Source organism: Oncorhynchus clarkii, chromosome 14 (assembly GCF_045791955.1).
Source record: "Oncorhynchus clarkii lewisi isolate Uvic-CL-2024 chromosome 14, UVic_Ocla_1.0, whole genome shotgun sequence".
Lineage (NCBI taxonomy): Eukaryota > Metazoa > Chordata > Actinopteri > Salmoniformes > Salmonidae > Oncorhynchus > Oncorhynchus clarkii.
The window spans coordinates 26,629,437-26,650,245 of record NC_092160.1 but is presented as its reverse complement, the minus strand read 5'-3'; the positions used below and the strand labels follow the sequence as shown (position 1 = coordinate 26,650,245).

Genomic DNA, 20,809 nt, shown 5'->3' with positions numbered 1-20,809 from the left:
GCTGGACAGCTATTTTCAGGTTTCTCCAGAAATGTTTGATTGGGTTCAAGTCCGGGCTCTGGCTGGGCCACTCAAGGACATTCAGAGACTTGTCCCAAAGCCACTCCTGCTCCCTTATATATTATATAGACCGGCGTGTGCCTTTCCAAATCATGTCCAATCAATTTAATTTACCATTGGGTGGACTCCAATTAAGTTGTAGAAACATCTCAAGGATGATCAATGGAAACAGGATGCACCTGAGCTCAATTACGAGTGTTTATTTATTTTTATTTTTTTCACCTTTATTTAACCCGGTAGGCAAGTTGAGAACAAGTTCTAATTTACAATTGCGACCTGGCCAAGATAAAGCAAAGCAGTTCGACACATACAACGACACAAGAGTTACACATGGAGTAAAACAAACATACAGTCAATAATACAGTATAAACAAGTCTATATACGATGTGAGCAAATGAGGTGAGATAAGGGAGGTAAAGGCAAAAAAAGGCCATGGTGGCAAAGTAAATACAATATAGCAAGTAAAACACTGGAATGGTAGATTTGCAGTGGAAGAATGTGCAAAGTAGAAATAAAAATAATGGGGTGCAAAGGAGCAAAATAAATAAATGAATAAAATAAATACAGTAGGGAAAGAGGTAGTTGTTTGGGCTAAATTATAGGTGGGCTATGTACAGGTGCAGTAATCTGTGAGCTGCTCTGACAGTTGGTGCTTAAAGCTAGTGAGGGAGATAAGTGTTTCCAGTTTCAGAGATTTTTGTAGTTCGTTCCAGTCATTGGCAGCAGAGAACTGGAAGGGGAGGCGGCCAAAGAAATAATTGGTTTTGGGGGTGACCAGAGAGAGATACCTGCTGGAGCACGTGCTACAGGTGGGTGATGCTATGGTGACCAGCGAGCTGAGATAAGGGGGGACTTTACCTAGCAGGGTCTTGTAGATGACATGGAGCCAGTGGGTTTGGCGACGAGTATGAAGCGAGGGCCAGCCAACGAGAGCGTACAGGTCGCAATGGTGGGTAGTATTTGGGGCTTTGGTGACAAAACGGATTGCACTGTGATAGACTGCATCCAATTTGTTGAGTAGGGTATTGGAGGCTATTTTGTAAATGACATCGCCGAAGTCGAGGATTGGTAGGATGGTCAGTTTTACAAGGGTATGTTTGGCAGCATGAGTGAAGGATGCTTTGTTGCGAAATAGGAAGCCAATTCTAGATTTAACTTTGGATTGGAGATGTTTGATGTGGGTCTGGAAGGAGAGTTTACAGTCTAACCAGACACCTAGGTATTTGTAGTTGTCCACGTATTCTAAGTCAGAGCCGTCCAGAGTAGTGATGTTGGACAGGCGGGCAGGTGCAGGCAGCGATCGGTTGAAGAGCATGCATAGCAGAGAAGGTATGGTGAGATTCAAAATGGTCGGTAATCTGTTTGTTGACTTGGCTTTCGAAGACCTTAGAAAGGCAGGGTAGGATAGATATAGGTCTGTAGCAGTTTGGGTCAAGAGTGTCCCCCCCTTTGAAGAGGGGGATGACCGCAGCTGCTTTCCAATTTTTGGGAATCTCAGACGACACGAAAGAGAGGTTGAACAGGCTAGTAATAGGGGTGGCAACAATTTCGGCAGATTATTTTAGAAAGAAAGGGTCCAGATTGTCTAGCCCGGCTGATTTGTAGGGGTCCAGATTTTGCAGCTCTTTCAGAACATCAGCTGACTGGATTTGGGAGAAGGAGAAATGGGGAAGGCTTGGGCGAGTTGCTGTGGGGGGTGCAGTGCAGGTGACCGGGGTAGGGGTACCCAGATGGAAAGCATGGCCAGCTGTAGAAAAATGCTTATTGAAATTCTCAATTATAGTGGATTTATCAGTGGTGACAGTGTTTCCTATCTTCAGTGCAGAGTGTCATAGCAAAGGGTCTGAATACTTATGTAAATAAAGTCTTTCTGTTTTTTGTCTTTGTCATTATGGGGTATTGTGTGTAGATCTCTGAGGAAAATGTTAATTTAATCCATTTTAAAACAAGGCTGTAACATAACAAAATGTGGAACAAGTTGAGGAGTCTGAATACTTTCCGAAGGCACTGTGTGCATGTCTGTAGTTTGTTGTACAAGTCGGGGAGGCAACGTAACTGGGATTTAGAAAAACCACAAACATTCACTCACAACAAACTGAGATGTACAGTATTATGCATGCTGTCTGTGTGTGTGGCTACAGTGGTTATTGTTCTCTAAATGTGGTATACATTATTCAGTGAAGAGCTTCTGAATTCCCAAGAAATATTTAAGTGGATGTTTTACATGTCCTTTTAAAAAAAACATTTATACGTTCCTCGGTTTACATTTCTCTGCTTGTCTTTTGCTGTTGAATATTTGAGAGCGCCATCAATTTACAATTCAGAAAAACAAAAAGGAATGTCAGTTGAGTTTTATAGCATACTGTTCATATGACAGAAAATAAAGAAATGAGATGATACGTTATTGTGTACAGTGCAGTATATTCTAGGGGTTTCAGACTTGGACATGTGTTTTTCTGTCCTCTGAAGTGCTTGACATGATTTGACAGAACATTTGACAAACAAATGCTCTGCAGGCAAGTTTTTCCACAAGTGTGTATGTGTGTGTGTTCTCACTCTCAGGACAACATGCAAAATTGCCCCTCGGCTCCAGTCAAAAGCAAACAAGAGATGCAAAGCAAACAAGAGATGGCAACAATGAGAGGGAGGAGTAGAGCAAGAGACTGAAAGAGACAGATGGAGAGATGGACAGACTGAGAGAAGGAGATGAGGCTGACTCTGGCAGTGGGTTGTGAGATACTCAGAATTTAATGAATTGGTTTTAAAAGGAGAATCATTAATAATGATGTAATGCTGCTGTGTATCTAGTGATATCCTCATGTGGACGTCAGGGCCTTGTGGAGGAGTTTTGGCACGTTGATGATAATGATTGATAAAGTTATATCCGGGTTCAAGACCGGATCTGGAGGTGTTTCAGTCTATGTATTTTTAGCACAAAACAGCCGGTTTCAAAGTAGTGCAACAGCCAACGTTCACCCAACAGAGGGAGGGAGGGAGTCAGGGAGCATAAAAACATATTGGAGAGTCTCCACTATGAATAACAAATAGAATGTAGCTCTCTGTGACGCCCGCCCGCCTGCTCTCTCTCTACCCTCTTTCTCCTTTCCCTCCCCCCTCTCTTTTCATCTCTCTCTCCTTGGATAATCTCTTTCATCTGTTCAGCTCCTCGTCCTTTTGTTTATTCACTCACTCCATTCCTTCTGACTGAGATTGGCTCAATCAGACCCCACCCAGCTCGCTCCTCCTCCAATCCTCCTCTCCTCTCTAGTGAGTCTGTTTCCTTTCTGTCGTTTAATTTGGATTCTGTCTTTCCTACCTCACTCACTGCTATTTTCTCTGAGGCATTGCTCTAAGAATTTCAAAACATCTTCTGAAATGACACAAATGAGCTGTATATCTCAGTAGAATATAGAGAACTTATGACAGGGTATGTTTTAAGACATTACAGAGCAACTTTGTAAAAATATGTTGAACCTCAAATCTCTGAAGATGATGTTTGAGTAACCTGTTTAACTTACCCTCTCAGTGCTTAGTATCTCTTTGCCTTCTGTCTTTGTCTGTTCCACAGCTGAAGGGGCTGTTTGTGTGTGTGTGTGTGTTTCCAGTTCACTCTGTCCGTAATAGTTGAGGTTCAGTCAGTCCCCTCCTAGGCACCGTACTTCCTGTGGCATTGGGGAGTGATGAAGGTGACGATAATGATGTTTGTAGCCCGTAGGTCTCCTGGAAGCAGCATGGGAGAGGAGGAAGGCACAGGGAGCAGCATGGCCTAGCTAGCCTAACAGCCTACAGCCTCCAGCCCCATCCAGAGTAGCATCTGGCAGCTCAGTCAGTATCCAGGAGAGTCCGTCTTCAAGGCCTCTCTGCTGGTTGGTTTATGTTGTCGTCGTGTTGATTTACATAGGTCCAGATGGTCATCCAGTCAGTCTGTGTCTGTATAGACTGAACCAGCCGGGGGGAATGGAGAACGTTAGACAGTTTAGAGGTTAGAGGAAATGACTCGAACAGAGTGAAGGAGGAGGTGGTGGGATGAGAGGTCACAGGAGTCTGGGCCACTTGTTATCCTTCACTTTGAGGTTTAGAATGAATCATCTCTGGCTCTTAAGGCCTATAGTGACACTGGCACTTTTTCTTTCCTCGAATTTGCAGGGATTAGCGGCTAAAGATGATATTCCTCTCGTTGTCTGTGACACTTGGGCCAGAGACACTGCACCCCCCCTGTGGGTAGAACAGAGAGGGCAGTTAGCTAGGACTCCTCACTCATATACACACACACACACACACACACACACACACACACACACATATTACATAATAGTGGATTATGGCATTAAAGAGCAGGCACCCTAGGGCTCTGGTCAAAAGCAGTGCACTATATAGGGAATAGGGTGCCATTTGGGTCATTACCATTCACTACTTTATCAATGAGTCAACTGTATACCAGCAGGGAAGGTTTCAGAATAACCATTATAATTTTTTTGCTTAATACAAATGCTCAAGTCTAACCATGCTCAAGTTAATCTTCAAAGGACAGACACTCCAGCTTCAGTGACTAGACAGTTATGTGTGGCAAGGTGACGAGTCTAGGATTAAAGCACTGTTCTTCAGTCCACAAACTTTCAGTCCAGCCCAGTACTAACACACCCAATGCAGTTATTCAACTACACATCAAGACTTTTGATTTGTTGAATCAGTTGTGTTAGTGCTGGTCTGGAACAAAAGCCTGCACACCCCAGACTTGAAGCACACTAGATTGAGAGGTCTAGAAAGGGAAAAGTGGAGCGTGTAGTGTGGTGAAGTAGTAATGTGTGGTGAGGTGTGGTAGTGAGGTAGCGTGGTGTGGTAGTGTGGTGAGGTAGTAGCGTGGTGAGGTAGTGTAGCGTAGCGAGGTAGTGTAGTGAGGTAGTGTAGCATGGTGTGGTGAGGTAGCGTAGCATAGTGTAGTGAGGTAGTGTAGCGAGGTAGCGTAGCATAGTGTAGTGAGGTAGTGTAGCATAGTGTGGTGAGGTAGTGTAGCATAGTGTGGTGAGATAGTGTAGCGAGGTGTGGTGAGGTAGTGTAGCGAGGTAGCATAGTGAGGTGGTGAGGTAGTGTAGCGTAGGGTGGTGAGGTAGTGGAGCGTAGTGTGGTGAGGTAGTGTAGCATAGTGTGGTGAGATAGTGTAGCGAGGTAGCATAGTGTAGTGAGGTAGCATAGTGTAGTGAGGTAGCATAGTGTAGTGAGGTAGTGTAGCGAAGTGTGGTGAGGTAGTGTAGCGAAGTGTGGTGAGGTAGTGTAGCGAGGTAGCATAGTGAGGTGGTGAGGTAGTGTAGCGTAGGGTGGTGAGGTAGTGGAGCGAAGTGTGGTGAGGTAGTGTGGTGAGGTAGTGTAGCATGGTGTGGTGAGGTAGTGTAGCATAGTGTAGTGAGGTAGTGTAGCATAGTGTGGTGAGGTAGTGTAGCTTAGTGTGGTGAGGTAGTGTAGCTTAGTGTGGTGAGGTAGTGTAGCGAAGTGTGGTGAGGTAGTGTAGCATACCTACACAAGAGCGCTCTAAAGCCCGCAAAGATCTGTGCCTCGCAAGTGCAACACAAACTGATCTCTTCTGTTATCAGAGCTCAAGTTCTGAAATATCATATGGTCTGAGAATAACGATACTGACAGGCCATGCATATAGCCATTATGCTGTGATAATGTATTAGTGAGGTAGTGTAGTGAGGTAGTGTAGCATAGTGTGGTGAGGTAGTGTAGCATAGTGTGGTGAGGTAGTGTAGCAAAGTGTGGTGAGGTAGTGTAGCGAAGTGTGGTGAGGTAGTGTAGCGAAGTGTGGTGAGGTAGTGTAGCGAAGTGTGGTGAGGTAGTGTAGCGTAGAGTGGTGAGGTAGCGTAGAGTGGTGAGGTAGTGTAATGTGGTGAGGTAGTGTGGTGAGGTAGTGTAGCGTAGTGTAATGTGGTGAGGTAGCGTAATGTGGTGAGGTAGTGTGGTGAGGTAGCGTGGTGAGGTAGTGTAGTGTGCTGAGATAGTGTAGCTTAGTGTGCTGAGATAGTGTAGCTTAGTGTGCTGAGGTAGTGTAGCTTAGTGTGCTGAGGTAGTGTAGCTTAGTGTGCTGAGGTAGTGTAGCGTAGTGTAGCTTAGTGTGCTGAGGTAGTGTAGCTTAGTGTGCTGAGGTAGTGTAGCTTAGTGTGCTGAGGTAGTGTAGCTTAGTGTAGTGTATTTTGGTGTGGTGGTTGTGTTTCTGTGCTCCTCCCTCCCCATGCTGACACAACCTATATCCAGCCATGGATAGCTAGTACTGTAGCAGTAGAATAGAATATAGACTAGAATGGTTCCTCTGGGTCTCATTGGCTGACAGCGCTATTGTCCTGACCTCTGCTGAATGTCTGTTCTGCAGCACAACACTTAGAACAGCAGTTACACTGTACTACTAGAGATGGACTGGGTCTTTTACAGAATTATGGACTGGGTCTTATACAGCATTATGGACTGGGTCTTATACAGCATTATGGACTGGGTCTTATAGAATTATGAACTGGGTCTTATACAGCATTATGGACTGGGTCTTATAGAATTATGGACTGGGTCTTTTACAGCATTATGGACTGGGTCTTACAGAATTATGAACTGGGTCTTACACAGCATTATGGACTGGGTCTTATACAGCATTATGGACTGGGTCTTATACAGCATTATGGACTGGGTCTTTTACAGCATTATGGACTGGGTCTTACACAGCATTATGGACTGGGTCTTATACAGCATTATGGACTGGGTCTTACAGCATTATGGACTGGGTCTTATACAGCATTATGGACTGGGTCTTATACAGCATTATGGACTGGGTCTTAGAGCATTATGGACTGGGTCTTATACAGCATTATGGACTGGGTCTTATACAGCATTATGGATTGGGTCTTATACAGCATTATGGACTGGGTCTTACAGCATTATGGACTGGGTCTTATACAGCATTATGGACTGGGTCTTATACAGCATTATGGACTGGGTCTTAGAGCATTATGGACTGGGTCTTATACAGCATTATGGACTGGGTCTTACAGCATTATGGACTGGGTCTTTTACAGCATTATGGACTGGGTCTTATACAGCATTATGGACTGGGTCTTATACAGCATTATGGACTGGGTCTTTTACAGCATTATGGACTGGGTCTTTTACAGCATTATGGACTGGGTCTTATACAGCATTATGGACTGGGTCTTATACAGTATTATGGACTGGGTCTTATACAGCATTATGGACTGGGTCTTACACAGCATTATGGACTGGGTCTTATACAGCATTATGGACTGGGTCTTTTACAGCATTATGGACTGGGTCTTACAGCATTATGGACTGGGTCTTATACAGCATTATGGACTGGGTCTTATACAGCATTATGGACTGGGTCTTATACAGCATTATGGACTGGGTCTTATACAGCATTATGGACTGGGTCTTATACAGCATTATGGACTGGGTCTTTTACAGCATTATGGACTGGGTCTTATACAGCATTATGGACTGGGTCTTATACAGCATTATGGACTGGGTCTTACACAGCATTATGGACTGGGTCTTATACAGCATTATGGACTGGGTCTTATACAGCATTATGGACTGGGTCTTATACAGCATTATGGACTGGGTCTTTTACAGCATTATGGACTGGGTCTTTTACAGCATTATGGACTGGGTCTTATACAGCATTATGGACTGGGTCTTATACAGCATTATGGACTGGGTCTTATACAGCATTATGGACTGGGTCTTATACAGCATTATGGACTGGGTCTTACAGCATTATGGACTGGGTCTTATACAGCATTATGGACTGGGTCTTACAGCATTATGGACTGGGTCTTATACAGCATTATGGACTGGGTCTTATACAGCATTATGGACTGGGTCTTTTACAGCATTATGGACTGGGTCGTATACAGCATTATGGACTGGGTCTTACACAGCATTATGGACTGGGTCTTATACAGCATTATGGACTGGGTCTTATACAGCATTATGGACTGGGTCTTACAGCATTATGGACTGGGTCTTACAGCATTATGGACTGGGTCTTATACAGCATTATGGACTGGGTCTTTTACAGCATTATGGACTGGGTCTTATACAGCATTATGGACTGGGTCTTTTACAGCATTATGGACTGGGTCTTTTACAGCATTATGGACTGGGTCTTATACAGCATTATGGACTGGGTCTTATACAGCATTATGGACTGGGTCTTATACAGCATTATGGACTGGGTCTTATACAGCATTATGGACTGGGTCTTATACAGCATTATGGACTGGGTCTTACAGCATTATGGACTGGGTCTTATACAGCATTATGGACTGGGTCTTATACAGCATTATGGACTGGGTCTTATACAGCATTATGGACTGGGTCTTATACAGCATTATGGACTGGGTCTTTTACAGCATTATGGACTGGGTCTTATACAGCATTATGGACTGGGTCTTACAGCATTATGGACTGGGTCTTACAGCATTATGGACTGGGTCTTATAGAATTATGGACTGGGTCTTTTACAGCATTATGGACTGGGTCTTACAGCATTATGGACTGGGTCTTATACAGCATTATGGACTGGGTCTTATACAGCATTATGGACTGGGTCTTACAGCATTATGGACTGGGTCTTATACAGCATTATGGACTGGGTCTTACAGCATTATGGACTGGGTCTTATACAGCATTATGGACTGGGTCTTACAGCATTATGGACTGGGTCTTACAGCATTATGGACTGGGTCTTACAGCATTATGGACTGGGTCTTACAGCATTATGGACTGGGTCTTTTACAGCATTATGGACTGGGTCTTACAGCATTATGGACTGGGTCTTATACAGCATTATGGACTGGGTCTTACACAGCATTATGGACTGGGTCTTATACAGCATTATGGACTGGGTCTTATACAGCATTATGGACTGGGTCTTACAGCATTATGGACTGGGTCTTATACAGCATTATGGACTGGGTCTTACAGCATTATGGACTGGGTCTTATACAGCATTATGGACTGGGTCTTACAGCATTATGGACTGGGTCTTATACAGCATTATGGACTGGGTCTTACAGCATTATGGACTGGGTCTTATACAGCATTATGGACTGGGTCTTACAGCATTATGGACTGGGTCTTATACAGCATTATGGACTGGGTCTTATACAGCATTATGGACTGGGTCTTACAGCATTATGGACTGGGTCTTATACAGCATTATGGACTGGGTCTTACAGCATTATGGACTGGGTCTTACAGCATTATGGACTGGGTCTTACAGCATTATGGACTGGGTCTTACAGCATTATGGACTGGGTCTTTTACAGCATTATGGACTGGGTCTTACAGCATTATGGACTGGGTCTTATACAGCATTATGGACTGGGTCTTACAGCATTATGGACTGGGTCTTATACAGCATTATGGACTGGGTCTTACAGCATTATGGACTGGGTCTTACAGCATTATGGACTGGGTCTTATACAGCATTATGGACTGGGTCTTATACAGCATTATGGACTGGGTCTTACAGCATTATGGACTGGGTCTTATACAGCATTATGGACTGGGTCTTACAGCATTATGGACTGGGTCTTACAGCATTATGGACTGGGTCTTATACAGCATTATGGACTGGGTCTTATACAGCATTATGGACTGGGTCTTTTACAGCATTATGGACTGGGTCTTATACAGCATTATGGACTGGGTCTTACACAGCATTATGGACTGGGTCTTATACAGCATTATGGACTGGGTCTTACAGCATTATGGACTGGGTCTTATACAGCATTATGGACTGGGTCTTACAGCATTATGGACTGGGTCTTATACAGCATTATGGACTGGGTCTTTTACAGCATTATGGACTGGGTCTTACAGCATTATGGACTGGGTCTTATACAGCATTATGGACTGGGTCTTATACAGCATTATGGACTGGGTCTTTTACAGCATTATGGACTGGGTCTTTTACAGCATTATGGACTGGGTCTTACAGCATTATGGACTGGGTCTTATACAGCATTATGGACTGGGTCTTACAGCATTATGGACTGGGTCTTTTACAGCATTATGGACTGGGTTTTACAGCATTATGGACTGGGTCTTTTACAGCATTATGGACTGGGTCTTATACAGCATTATGGACTGGGTCTTTTACAGCATTATGGACTGGGTCTTACAGCATTATGGACTGGGTCTTTTACAGCATTATGGACTGGGTCTTTTACAGCATTATGGACTGGGTCTTACAGCATTATGGACTGGGTCTTTTACAGCATTATGGACTGGGTCTTACAGCATTATGGACTGGGTCTTTTACAGCATTATGGACTGGGTCTTATACAGCATTATGGACTGGGTCTTTTACAGCATTATGGACTGGGTCTTATACAGCATTATGGACTGGGTCTTATACAGCATTATGGACTGGGTCTTTTACAGCATTATGGACTGGGTCTTATACAGCATTATGGACTGGGTCTTATACAGCATTATGGACTGGGTCTTACAGCATTATGGACTGGGTCTTATACAGCATTATGGACTGGGTCTTATACAGCATTATGGACTGGGTCTTACAGCATTATGGACTGGGTCTTATACAGCATTATGGACTGGGTCTTACAGCATTATGGACTGGGTCTTACAGCATTATGGACTGGGTCTTACAGCATTATGGACTGGGTCTTACAGCATTATGGACTGGGTCTTTTACAGCATTATGGACTGGGTCTTACAGCATTATGGACTGGGTCTTATACAGCATTATGGACTGGGTCTTACAGCATTATGGACTGGGTCTTATACAGCATTATGGACTGGGTCTTACAGCATTATGGACTGGGTCTTACAGCATTATGGACTGGGTCTTATACAGCATTATGGACTGGGTCTTATACAGCATTATGGACTGGGTCTTACAGCATTATGGACTGGGTCTTATACAGCATTATGGACTGGGTCTTACAGCATTATGGACTGGGTCTTATACAGCATTATGGACTGGGTCTTACAGCATTATGGACACAGCATTATGGACTGGGTCTTACAGCATTATGGACTGGGTCTTTTACAGCATTATGGACTGGGTCTTACAGCATTATGGACTGGGTCTTACAGCATTATGGACTGGGTCTTATTACAGCATTATGGACTGGGTCTTACAGCATTATGGACTGGGTCTTATACAGCATTATGGACTGGGTCTTACAGCATTATGGACTGGGTCTTATACAGCATTATGGACTGGGTCTTACAGCATTATGGACTGGGTCTTACAGCATTATGGACTGGGTCTTATACAGCATTATGGACTGGGTCTTATACAGCATTATGGACTGGGTCTTACAGCATTATGGACTGGGTCTTATACAGCATTATGGACTGGGTCTTACAGCATTATGGACTGGGTCTTACAGCATTATGGACTGGGTCTTATACAGCATTATGGACTGGGTCTTATACAGCATTATGGACTGGGTCTTTTACAGCATTATGGACTGGGTCTTATACAGCATTATGGACTGGGTCTTACACAGCATTATGGACTGGGTCTTATACAGCATTATGGACTGGGTCTTACAGCATTATGGACTGGGTCTTATACAGCATTATGGACTGGGTCTTTTACAGCATTATGGACTGGGTCTTATACAGCATTATGGACTGGGTCTTTTACAGCATTATGGACTGGGTCTTACACAGCATTATGGACTGGGTCTTATACAGCATTATGGACTGGGTCTTATACAGCATTATGGACTGGGTCTTTTACAGCATTATGGACTGGGTCTTTTACAGCATTATGGACTGGGTCTTACAGCATTATGGACTGGGTCTTATACAGCATTATGGACTGGGTCTTACAGCATTATGGACTGGGTCTTTTACAGCATTATGGACTGGGTTTTACAGCATTATGGACTGGGTCTTTTACAGCATTATGGACTGGGTCTTATACAGCATTATGGACTGGGTCTTTTACAGCATTATGGACTGGGTCTTACAGCATTATGGACTGGGTCTTTTACAGCATTATGGACTGGGTCTTTTACAGCATTATGGACTGGGTCTTACAGCATTATGGACTGGGTCTTTTACAGCATTATGGACTGGGTCTTACAGCATTATGGACTGGGTCTTTTACAGCATTATGGACTGGGTCTTATACAGCATTATGGACTGGGTCTTTTACAGCATTATGGACTGGGTCTTATACAGCATTATGGACTGGGTATTATACAGCATTATGGACTGGGTCTTATACAGCATTATGGACTGGGTCTTATACAGCATTATGGACTGGGTCTTATACAGCATTATGGACTGGGTCTTACAGCATTATGGACTGGGTCTTACAGCATTATGGACTGGGTCTTTTACAGCATTATGGACTGGGTCTTACAGCATTATGGACTGGGTCTTATACAGCATTATGGACTGGGTCTTACACAGCATTATGGACTGGGTCTTATACAGCATTATGGACTGGGTCTTATACAGCATTATGGACTGGGTCTTACAGCATTATGGACTGGGTCTTATACAGCATTATGGACTGGGTCTTACAGCATTATGGACTGGGTCTTATACAGCATTATGGACTGGGTCTTACAGCATTATGGACTGGGTCTTATACAGCATTATGGACTGGGTCTTACAGCATTATGGACTGGGTCTTATACAGCATTATGGACTGGGTCTTACAGCATTATGGACTGGGTCTTATACAGCATTATGGACTGGGTCTTATACAGCATTATGGACTGGGTCTTACAGCATTATGGACTGGGTCTTATACAGCATTATGGACTGGGTCTTACAGCATTATGGACTGGGTCTTACAGCATTATGGACTGGGTCTTACAGCATTATGGACTGGGTCTTACAGCATTATGGACTGGGTCTTTTACAGCATTATGGACTGGGTCTTACAGCATTATGGACTGGGTCTTATACAGCATTATGGACTGGGTCTTACAGCATTATGGACTGGGTCTTATACAGCATTATGGACTGGGTCTTACAGCATTATGGACTGGGTCTTACAGCATTATGGACTGGGTCTTATACAGCATTATGGACTGGGTCTTATACAGCATTATGGACTGGGTCTTACAGCATTATGGACTGGGTCTTATACAGCATTATGGACTGGGTCTTACAGCATTATGGACTGGGTCTTACAGCATTATGGACTGGGTCTTATACAGCATTATGGACTGGGTCTTATACAGCATTATGGACTGGGTCTTTTACAGCATTATGGACTGGGTCTTATACAGCATTATGGACTGGGTCTTACACAGCATTATGGACTGGGTCTTATACAGCATTATGGACTGGGTCTTACAGCATTATGGACTGGGTCTTATACAGCATTATGGACTGGGTCTTACAGCATTATGGACTGGGTCTTATACAGCATTATGGACTGGGTCTTTTACAGCATTATGGACTGGGTCTTTTACAGCATTATGGACTGGGTCTTATACAGCATTATGGACTGGGTCTTATACAGCATTATGGACTGGGTCTTTTACAGCATTATGGACTGGGTCTTATACAGCATTATGGACTGGGTCTTATACAGCATTATGGACTGGGTCTTATACAGCATTATGGACTGGGTCTTATACAGCATTATGGACTGGGTCTTATACAGCATTATGGACTGGGTCTTATACAGCATTATGGACTGGGTCTTACACAGCATTATGGACTGGGTCTTATACAGCATTATGGACAGGGTCTTGTTCGGCAGTACCACAGATGGACTGGGTCTTTTACAGCATTATGGACTGGGTCTTATACAGCATTATGGACAGGGTCTTGTTCGGCAGTACCACAGATGGACTGGGTCCTGTTCGGCAGTACCACAGATGGACTGGGTCTTATGCAACAGTACCACAGATGGACTGGGTCTTGTACGGCAGTACCACAGATGGACTGGGTCCTGTTCGGCAGTACCACAGATGGACTGGGTCTTGTACGGCAGTACCACAGATGGACTGGGTCTTGTGCGGCAGTACCACAGATGGACTGGGTCTTGTGCGGCAGTACCACAGATGGACTGGGTCTTGTACGGCAGTACCACAGATGGACTGGGTCTTGTACAGCAGTACCACAGATGGACTGGGTCTTGTACGGCAGTACCTCAGATGGACTGGGTCTTGTACAGAATTATGTACTGGGTCTTGTACAGAATTATGAACTGGGTCTTGTACGGCAGTACCACAGATGGACTGGGTCTTGTACAGAATTATGTACTGGGTCTTGTACGGCAGTACCACAGATGGACTGGGTCTTGTACAAAATTATGTACTGGGTCTTGTACGGCAGTAACACAGATGGACTTGGTCTTGTGCGGCAGTACCACAGATGGACTGGGTCTTGTACGGCAGTACCACAGATGGACTTGGTCTCGTACGGCAGTACCACAGATGGACTGGGTCCTGTTCGGCAGTACCACAGATGGACTGGGTCTTGTGCGGCAGTACCACAGATGGACTGGGTCTTGTACGGCAGTACCACAGATGGGCTGGGTCTTGTACAGCAGTACCACAGATGGACTGGGTCTTGTACGGCAGTACCTCAGATGGACTGGGTCTTGTACAGAATTATGTACTGGGTATTGTACAGAATTATGAACTGGGTCTTGTACGGCAGTACCACAGATGGACTGGGTCTTGTACAGAATTATGTACTGGGTCTCGTACGGCAGTACCACAGATGGACTTGGTCTCGTACGGCAGTACCACAGATGGACTGGGTCCTGTGCGGCAGTACCACTGATGGACTGGGTCTTGTGCGGCAGTACCACAGATGGACTGGGTCTTGTGCGGCAGTACCACAGATGGACTGGGTCTTGTGCGGCAGTACCACAGATGGACTGGGTCTCGTGCGGCAGTACCACAGATGGACTGGGTCTTGTACGGCAGTACCACAGATGGACATGGTCTTGTGCGGCAGTACCACAGATGGACTGGGTATTGTACGGCAGTACCACAGATGGACTGGGTCTTGTGCAACAGTACCACAGATGGACTGAGTCTTATACGGCAGTACCACAGATGTACTGGGTCTTGTGCGGCAGTACCACAGATGGACTGGGTCTTGTGCGGCAGTACCACAGATGGACTGGGTCTTGTGCGGCAGTACCACAGATGGACTGGGTCTCGTGCGGCAGTACCACAGATGGACTGGGTCTCGTGCGGCAGTACCACAGATGGACTGGGTCTCGTACGGCAGTACCACAGATGGACTGGGTCTCGTACGGCAGTACCACAGATGGACTTGGTATTGTACGGCAGTACCACAGATGGACTGGGTCTTGTGCAACAGTACCACAGATGGACTGAGTCTTATACGGCAGTACCACAGATGTACTGGGTCTTGAACAGAATTATGTACTGGGTCTTGTACGGCAGTACCACAGATGGACTGGGTCCTGTGCGGCAGTACCACTGATGGACTGGCTCTTGTGCGGCAGTACCACAGATGGACTGGGTCTTGTGCGGCAGTACCACAGATGGACTGGGTCTTGTGCGGCAGTACCACAGATGGACTTGGTATTGTACGGCAGTACCACAGATGGACTGGGTCTTGTGCAACAGTACAACAGATGGACTGAGTCTTATACGGCAGTACCACAGATGTACTGGGTATTGAACAGAATTATGTACTGGGTCTTGTACGGCAGTACCACAGATGGACTGTTTCCTGTGCGGCAGTACCACTGATGGACTGGCTCTTGTGCTGCAGTACCACAGATGGACTGGGTCTTGTGCGGCAGTACCACAGATGGACTGGGTCTTGTGCGGCAGTACCACAGATGGACTGGGTCTCGTGCGGCAGTACCACAGATGGACTGGGTCTTGTACGGCAGTACCACAGATTGACTGGGTCTCGTACGGCAGTACCACAGATGGACTGGGTCTCGTACGGCAGTACCTCAGATGGACTGGGTCTTGTACGACAGTACCACAGATGGACTTGGTCTTGTACTGCAGTACCACAGATGGACTTGGTCTTGTACGGCATTACCTCAGATGGACTGGGTCTTGTACAGAATGATGTACTGGGTCTTGTACGGCAGTTCCACAGATGGACTGGGTCTTGTGCAACAGTACCACAGATGGACTGGGTCTTGTACGGCAGTACCACAGATGGACTGGGTCTTGTACGGCAGTACCACAGATGGACTGGGTCTTGTACAGAATTATGTACTAGGTCTTGTACGGCAGCACCACACATGGACTGGGTCTTGTACAGAATTATGTACTGGGTTTTGTACGGCAGCTCCACACATGGACTGGGTCTTGTACAGAATTATGTACTGGGTCTTGTACGGCAGTACCACAGATGTACTGGGTCTTGAACAGAATTATGTACTGGGTCTTGTACGGCAGTACCACAGATGGACTGGGTCCTGTGCGGCAGTACCACTGATGGACTGGCTCTTGTGCGGCAGTACCACAGATGGACTGGGTCTTGTGCGGCAGTACCACAGATGGACTGGGTCTTGTGCGGCAGTACCACAGATGGACTTGGTATTGTACGGCAGTACCACAGATGGACTGGTTCTTGTGCAACAGTACCACAGATGGACTGAGTCTTATACGGCAGTACCACAGATGTACTGGGTCTTGAACAGAATTATGTACTGGGTCTTGTACGGCAGTACCACAGATGGACTGGGTCCTGTGCGGCAGTACCACTGATGGACTGGCTCTTGTGCGGCAGTACCACAGATGGACTGGGTCTCGTGCGGCAGTACCACAGATGGACTGGGTCTCGTGCGGCAGTACCACAGATGGACTGGGTCTCGTACGGCAGTACCACAGATTGACTTGGTCTCGTACGGCATTACCTCAGATGGACTTGGTCTCGTACGGCATTACCTCAGATGGACTGGGTCTTGTACGGCAGTACCACAGATGGACTTGGTCTTGTACGGCAGTACCACAGATGGACTTGGTCTTGTACGGCATTACCTCAGATGGACTGGGTCTTGTACAGAATGATGTACTGGGTCTTGTACGGCAGTTCCACAGATGGACTGGGTCTTGTGCAACAGTACCACAGATGGACTGGGTCTTGTACGGCAGTACCACAGATGGACTGGGTCTTGTACGGCAGTACCACAGATGGACTGGGTCTTGTACAGAATTATGTACTAGGTCTTGTACGGCAGCTCCACACATGGACTGGGTCTTGTACAGAATTATGTACTGGGTCTTGTACGGCAGCACCACACATGGACTGGGTCTTGTACGGCAGTAACACAGATGGACTGGGTCTTGTACAGCAATAACACAGATGGACTGGGTCTTGTACAGCAGTAACACAGATGGACTGGGTCTTGTACAGCAGTAACACAGATGGACTGGGTCTTGTACAGCAGTAACACAGATGGACTGGGTGTGTTCTAGTAATCTTTTATGGTCCTCTATATTACCAGAACACTCGCAGCGCAGCAGTATAGGAGATGCATGGTACTCTGGGGTGTGTTCTGGTAATATTTAGCCCCATAAAGAGGTTTCTCCAGAGGACACTTCTATCTACCTACCACCAATGAGGAGAAAAGCATTCTTCATTTTTTTGACTAGAGCGCCAATGTGTGCTGTGCAACGAACATTCATTAAAACCTGTGTGTGTGTGTGGAAGAATGCAAATGATGTGCTATGGTGAGCACAACATCTAATTGTTTGTCTGTGTTAAAGCATGAGTCTCCGTGTGTGTGTGTGTGTGTGTGTGTGTGTGTGTGTGTGTGTGTGTGTGTGTGTGTGTGTGTGTGTGTGTGTGTGTGTTAACTGTTTAACCAACAACTCACGTAACCCCCCACTCCCCTCCTATTTCTCATTTACTGAGGGAGAGCTGGAAAGAGGGAGGAAGAGTGGGTGATAGGAGAGAAGGGGAAAGCCAGAGCGAGGGAGGGAGGGGGCAGATTTATGAACCCATTGGAATGTAATTTGGAGGCAGAAATTACTGTCAGCCTGAGCAAGGTTTAAACTCACTGAAGCCTGAATCAACATCCACTGACGTGAGTGAGTACAGGAATGCAGGCATGTTTTATAGTAAATAGAAGTGGTTGGTAAATGTGATGGGGAGTATAATACCACAGAGCATGGTTTGTTATGCAGATGTGGAGTATAATACCACAGAGCATGGTTTGTTATGCAGATGGGGAGTATAATACCACAGAGCATGGTTTGTTATGCAGATGGGGAGTATAACACCACAGGGCATGGTTTGTTATGCAGATGGGGAGTATAACACCACAGAGCATGGTTTGATATAGATGGGGAGTATAACACCACAGAGCATGGTTTGATATAGATGGGGAGTATAACACCACAGAGCATGGTTTGTTATGCAGATGGGGAGTATAACACCACAGGGCATGGTTTGTTATGCAGATGGGGAGTATAATACCACAGAGCATGGTTTGATATAGATGGGGAGTATAACACCACAGAGCATGGTTTGTTATGCAGATGGGGAGTATAATACCACAGAGCATGGTTTGATATAGATGGGGAGTATAACACCACAGAGCATGGTTTGATATGCAGATGGGGAGTATAATACCACAGAGCATGGTTTGATATGCAGATGGGAAGTATAACACCACAGAGCATGGTTTGATATAGATGGGGAGTATAATACCACAGAGCATGGTTTGATATAGATGGGGAGTATAACACCACAGAGCATGGTTTGATATAGATGGGGAGTATAACACCACAGAGCATGGTTTGATATAGATGGGGAGTATAATACCACAGAGCATGGTTTGATATAGATGGGGAGTATAATACCACAGAGCATGGTTTGATATAGATGGGGAGTATAATACCACAGAGCATGGTTTGATATGCAGATGGGGAGTATAATACCACAGAGCATGGTTTGATATAGATGGGGAGTATAACACCACAGAGCATGGTTTGATATAGATGGGGAGTATAATACCACAGAGCATGGTTTGATATAGATGGGGAGTATAACACCACAGAGCATGGTTTGATATGCAGATGGGGAGTATAATACCACAGAGCATGGTTTGTTATGCAGATGGGGAGTATAATACCACAGAGCATGGTTTGATATGCAGATGGGGAGTATAACACCACAGAGCATGGTTTGATATAGATGGGGAGTATAACACCACAGAGCATGGTTTGATATAGATGGGGAGTATAACACCACAGAGCATGGTTTGATATGCAGATGGGGAGTATAACACCACAGAGCATGGTTTGATATAGATGGGGAGTATAACACCACAGAGCATGGTTTGATATGCAGATGGGGAGTATAACACCACAGAGCATGGTTTGATATAGATGGGGAGTATAACACCACAGAGCATGGTTTGATATAGATGGGGAGTATAACACCACAGAGCATGGTTTGATATAGATGGGGAGTATAACACCACAGAGCATGGTTTGATATGCAGATGGGGAGTATAACACCACAGAGCATGGTTTGATATAGATGGGGAGTATAACACCACAGAGCATGGTTTGATATAGATGGGGAGTATAACACCACAGAGCATGGTTTGATATGCAGATGGGGAGTATAACACCACAGAGCATGGTTTGATATGCAGATGGGGAGTATAACACCACAGAGCATGGTTTGATATAGATGGGGAGTATAACACCACAGAGCATGGTTTGATATGCAGATGGGGAGTATAATACCACAGAGCATGGTTTGTTATGCAGATGGGGAGTATAATACCACAGAGCATGGTTTGATATGCAGATGGGGAGTATAACACCACAGAGCATGGTTTGATATAGATGGGGAGTATAACACCACAGAGCATGGTTTGATATGCAGATGGGGAGTATAATACCACAGAGCATGGTTTGATATGCAGATGGGGAGTATAACACCACAGAGCATGGTTTGATATAGATGGGGAGTATAACACCACAGAGCATGGTTTGATATAGATGGGGAGTATAACACCACAGAGCATGGTTTGATATGCAGATGGGGAGTATAATACCACAGAGCATGGTTTGATATGCAGATGGGGAGTATAACACCACAGAGCATGGTTTGATATAGATGGGGAGTATAACACCACAGAGCATGGTTTGATATGCAGATGGGGAGTATAACACCACAGAGCATGGTTTGATATAGATGGGGAGTATAACACCACAGAGCATGGTTTGATATAGATGGGGAGTATAACACCACAGAGCATGGTTTGATATAGATGGGGAGTATAACACCACAGAGCATGGTTTGATATGCAGATGGGGAGTATAATACCACAGGGCATGGTTTGATATAGATGGGGAGTATAATACCACAGAGCATGGTTTGTTATGCAGATGGGGAGTATAATACCACAGAGCATGGTTTGTTATGCAGATGGGGAGTATAACACCACAGAGCATGGTTTGATATGCAGATGGGGAGTATAACACCACAGAGCATGGTTTGATATAGATGGGGAGTATAATACCACAGAGCATGGTTTGATATAGATGGGGAGTATAACACCACAGAGCATGGTTTGATATAGATGGGGAGTATAACACCACAGAGCATGGTTTGATATGCAGATGGGGAGTATAATACCACAGGGCATGGTGTGATATGCAGATGGGGAGTATAACACCACAGAGCATGGTTTGATATAGATGGGGAGTATAACACCACAGAGCATGGTTTGATATGCAGATGGGGAGTATAACACCACAGAGCA

At 45.2% G+C, this 20,809-nt stretch overlaps 1 protein-coding gene across 2 annotated transcripts in view; it reads left to right on the top strand.

Moving 5' to 3' along the window:
- Positions 1 to 20,809, top strand: part of LOC139366468 (mono-ADP ribosylhydrolase 1) — a 169,595-nt gene that overhangs the window by 27,112 nt on the left and 121,674 nt on the right. The gene's annotated exons all lie outside the window — the stretch shown is intronic.